This window comes from Mustela nigripes, chromosome X (assembly GCF_022355385.1).
Source record: "Mustela nigripes isolate SB6536 chromosome X, MUSNIG.SB6536, whole genome shotgun sequence".
In the NCBI taxonomy this organism is placed as follows: domain Eukaryota; kingdom Metazoa; phylum Chordata; class Mammalia; order Carnivora; family Mustelidae; genus Mustela; species Mustela nigripes.
Genome location: NC_081575.1, coordinates 38,290,878 through 38,296,233, shown reverse-complemented (window position 1 = coordinate 38,296,233; position 5,356 = coordinate 38,290,878).

Below are 5,356 nucleotides of genomic sequence, written 5' to 3'. Positions count from 1 at the left end.
CTTGTGTTCAAAAGTGAACTCGCCATCTCCCCTACAAACTGGTTCCTCCTCAATGAATGACACCGCTGTTGCCTTAATTGTCTCTCCACCCTAGAGCAAGCCACTGTGCCATCATCTCTTGCCTGAGCTGCTTCAGTATCTTCCAGCAAGATCTCCTTGCTCCTGCCCTTGCCTCGCTAGAGCCCATTCTCTGCCACACAGCAGCCAGTGATCTGAAACAGAAAATCAAATTATGTTACATCCCTCACAAAACCACTGGGGGGTTTTCTTCTAACTTTCTGTCTACAAGTTGGAATCTTTATACCTCTACAAATCAGTTGTCCACAGGCCTGGAGCAAAGTGACAGAAACTAATGATTGTCCTTCAATATATACCTTTCACTTTTTCTTTTAATGATAGAAACCCCAAGTTTTAGATGGGTACTGGCCTCCCGGCTGAAGACCATATTTCCCGGCCTCCACTGCAGCTAGAGGTTGAGGTCATGTGACTGGAATAAAAACAGAAGTCATATGTGCAAACTTCTGAAATACACCTTTAAAGGGAAGGTACACATAGATATGACAGTAAGAGCTGGAGAAGCCATCTCAGATCTTGAGATAGAAGCTTTGTATTAGAACACTTTATCTCCTTTTCCTTTTCTTCTGACCTCTGTTACTATCACCATACTTTAATAAATTCTGCATATTATTTTGAACTCTAAAAGACATTATTTTGTTTTTTTAAGTGGATATTTATTTAGGTTTATCCCTTTCATTTCTATTCATTCCTTCCTGCATTTTTACGCTTTTACCTGGGACCATTTTGCTTCTACCAAAGGATGGCCTTTGTTATTTCTTCCAGCATGGGTTTGGTGGTTTCTCAGGGTTTTTTTGTTTGGAAAAGTATTTTACCTTCCTATTTGAAGATGTTTTCATCATGTATAGAATTCAAGATTGGCCATTAATCTCTTTCAGCACTAAATCCAGCACTCTGTATTCTAGCTTCCATGATTTGTATTGAGAAGTCAGCTAATATCTTATCATTGTCCCTTTAAACATAATGTGTCTTCTTCTTTCTTTTGGCTTCTTGTAAGACTTTCTCTTTAATTTAGTTTTCAGAAATTTGAATATGATATACCCTGTGGCTTTCTATGTATACTTGGTGTTTGTGGTGCTCTTGAGTCTGTGATTTTATATATCTTTAAACAAGTTCTGTTCATTCATCTTCTTTATGTCCAATCTTCTGTTAACCCATCTAGTGATTTTTTTAAAAGATTTTATTTATTTATTTGACAGAGAGAGAGAGATCACAAGTAGGCAGAGAGTCAGGCAGAGAGAGAGGGGGAAGCACGCTCCCTGCTGAGCAGAAAACCTGATGCGGGGCTCCATCCCAGGACCCTGAGATCATGATCTGAGCTGAAGGCAGAGGCTTTAACCCACTGAGCCACCTAGGCACCCCGTGATTTATTTTTGTATATTTTATCTTCATAGTTCTAGAATAGTCATTTGTGTGGGGTTTTTTTTTTTAAGATTCCAGTTCTCTGGTGACGCTCTCCACATTGTCACCTATTTTCTTAGACAAATTAATAACATTTATTTTAAAACCCATGTCAGATAACTCTAATGTCTGTGTCTGTGTCTCTGAGCCTTTTTCCATTGTCTGTTGGCTTTTGAGGGGGGTTGCTCTCATTACTTTGTATGCATGGTAATTTCTTATTGAAATGCTGAAAATTGTATTGAAAACTTGGAGAAGCTCCGAATTATGCTATCTTTCTCTAGAGAGGGTCCCCCTATCTTCTAATAGTCACTGTGGGAGGTCAGAATTCACCTAAACCCAATAGGGACTAAACAGATATGAAGCTCAGCTTCAATCTTTGTAAGCCTTAGTCTACCCCTGGTACTCTCCCAGACCCAATGTGTAGCCCTTTCATAACTGAGAGCCTGAGGGGTCTTAGTAGGGCTCTCAGTTCTTGGCAAGTACTAAATTCAAAAGTTTTTCCCTTAAGTGTTACGGGATGTCTGAAAACTCCAGACTGGCTTTCTACTTGGTTTCTTAGCCTCTTGCTCTCCACTGCTTAAGAATTTGGCAATTGTCAGGAGCCTGAGTGGCTCAGTTGGTTGAGCGACTGCCTTCGGCTCAGGTCATATTCCTGGAGCCCTGGATCGGGTCCCACATTGGGCTCCCTGCTTGGTGAGGAGTCTGCTTCTCCCTCTGACCCTCTCCCCTCTCATGCTCTCTCTCTCATTCTATCTCAGATAAATAAATTCTTTTTTTTTTTTTTTTTTTTAAGAATTTGACAATTGTCTTGAGTCAAAAAGCACTGAGTGCCTGGCTAACTTCTCCGTGCTTCACCTCTGTCTGGGATATTACCCCTCGGCAGCTCCAAACCCCAATTGTTTTCTCCTCAGCTCCATGCAATTTCTGAAAGCTCTGACAGACAACTTGGTCCAGATTCTCAGTTTCTTGTCCTGCACCAAGAGTCAACAAATGCCCGAAAGCTCTCTTCTCTGTTGTCTCCTTTTCTCCAGGATCTTCAATCCTCAAGGTATCTCTGACTGTTTTGGCAATTCCTGATACCTTCATAGATGGCTTTTCTAAGTTGTTTTTCATGCATTTGTTCTGCAAAAATGTGTTCTATCATAACTAGAAGCAGAAATCTCTAATTAATACATGCAGATATAATGCCATTAATAAAATATTCCCTAATATGTTTCTGATGTATGGTCTTCAGCACTCATCTTCCTAGAATGTTCCCTAAAATGTCAAAGAATCTGGAAAGTTGTCCAGAGCTGCTCCCTTTTCACACATCCCATATCCCACTTACGGCAAATTGTTTCCTCGTAGTGCTTAGCTTCCCCTTCAACCTCTTTTCGGTCCTTAGCACAGTGGAGGAATCTCCAAAGTTATAATTTGGTCACCTTTGTTCCTGGGTTCCTTTTCCCTTGGAACCTTTGATGAGACTTATCAGGGACTTTCCTCTTGTATGCCCTGCCTTCTATGTGGTCGATGCCTTAGCACTCAGGACAGGAGTGAAGAAACTAAAAGATACTCATCCCTGGTCATTTGCTAAACCATACCTAGTCCTTACCCAAAAGAGGCTGGAGCTGGTAATGAATCCAACTATTTAAATCAGACCTGTTGGCTCTGAACACATCAGTACTCACCACCTTACCACCCCATGTCCCGCACAATCACTGCCCTCTCCCTGGTCTTCAGGAACTCCAGGATCCACACAATTTATTCCAAGTATGGGAAACTCTGCACTCAGATCACAGTACCTAGCCCTCTCTAGTCTTCTAAGGGACCATGAGTCAGAGACTATCTATAATATAACCCAAATATAATAGCTATTTGAGACTCACTCTATAGTTCCTCTTGGCATAAACCTTCCACCATTCCACCACATCAGTGGTTCTCAATCCTGCCTGCACATTAGAATCATTTGTAGAGCTTTTAAACCATGGCCTCTTTTCAAAGATTCAAAATTAATTAATTGGTCTGGAGCAGGCCTCTTCACCGGTGATCCCACTAGCCTCATGGGAAAAGGCTGGAGATGCCGAGTGACAGATCTGATGGGAAGAAGTTGGACTGCCCCTGAGGAATGGAGCCTATTATTTCTTGGAGCCTGGCTAGCTCCAGCCTGAGAGCCCCAAGCCTATTTATTTCCAAACCACTCTAAGCATTCATGAACATTTTCCCAACTTTTTCCCAATTTTAGGGAAGCATTCCCTCCACTGATACATGCAATTTGCTAACAAATACTTATTTGTTGGCGGTGGGGTGGGAAAGGCAAAACTATGAGCTTCCCAGGAGTTCCTTCCTGCCTTTCCAAAGCCTGCAAAGATTTTTTTGAATTTTCTTTTCTTTTCTTTTCTTTTCTTTTCTTTTCTTCTCTTCTCTTTTCCTTTCCTTTTCTTTTCTCTTCTTTTTTCCTTTTCTTTTCCCTCCTTTCCTTTCCCATTCTTTCTTTCTTTCTTTCTTTTGAGTGAGAGAGAGGGGAGAGAGAGAGTGGTGGGGAAGGGGACAGAGTGAGAGGGAGAGAGAATATTAAGGAGGCTCCACACTCAGCATGGAGCCTGATGCAGGGTTCGATCTTACGATGCTGAGATCTTGACCTAAGCCAAAATCAAGAGTCAGACAATCAGCTGAGACACCCAGGCACCCCTGAATCTAATTCTTTTTAATGCAGCCACAAACATCTTAAAGTGCCACTCTACCATGACTCCTGCCTTCCCCATTAGGCTGAGGATCCAAAAAAAAAAAAAAAAAAAAAAAGTTCTCACACACACACACACACACAAAAGTTCTCACAATCCTGTTTCTTTCTTTCAAAATCTCCAGCGTCCCCTTTCCCACACTCCACACCCCTCTCCACCTTTCCAGTTTGATAGTAATCAGAAAAATGGAGGGAGGCACATACTTTAGACCCCTCATCAGCCCCAGGTTGGCTGGCAGAACATGGCTTTACTGTCTTCCCCAGTACATGTTTGATTCTTGCCTGCTGGTACGATCCTATCCCACAGTCCCAATGGGAATATTTCTTTCATCTTATCACCACTTTCCTCTTCTGTCTGTAAGAAGGTCAAGAACTCATCATACCTTTTTCACCATTTTCCATTGTGGATAGTCAGAGGCTGTCCTTTGTTCCCCACAATCCAGTCCTTTCCCCCCTGGAAATCTTTTGCATCCCCATCCCAAGCTTTCAGTCCCTGGCCTCATCTACCATAGACCCCATTTCTTGTCCCAAGTCAGCCCAGGGGGCCCAGTGTGAGAAGAGCTACATCCAGGGATAAGCCCACTCTGGCTTATGAAAGCTGCTTATCCACTTGGCCTCCTTAACCCATGTTCATTGATGTCACTTTGGTAGCTTGAAATCAATCATGGTTGTAAGTTTTTACACCATAGAAATTGGAGAATGTTACAAATCGGAGCTCCTCCCCACCTCTCAGAAAGCCAGTTGTTAGACACTTACTAACAACCAATGGAGACTGGCTCCAATGTTGGTTAAAAAAAGGATGGAAAGAGTAGTGTTATACACCATTCACTCTAGGCACCAGTTCTGTGAAATCTGCAGTACCTTTCCTCCTGTGATCACCTTTCTAAACCTACAGAGTAACATGGAGTCCCAGCTTCTGGATGAAACAAGGCTACCGGAGCCCTAGTGCTGGGGAAATGCCAGTCTCTTCTTTGGATGGAAATGCTATGGAGAGATGTTCCTAGCATCGCACTGGGATTACCTGGATTGCTTCGATTCTCAGCACCATTTGGCTAATGGTTCTGTGGCTGTGGAGAATCATTACTGTACTGACTTTCGTATTGTAGGGCTTGAATCAGTCATTGCTAGTTACCACCAACACCTCAACAGCCCCACACAGTA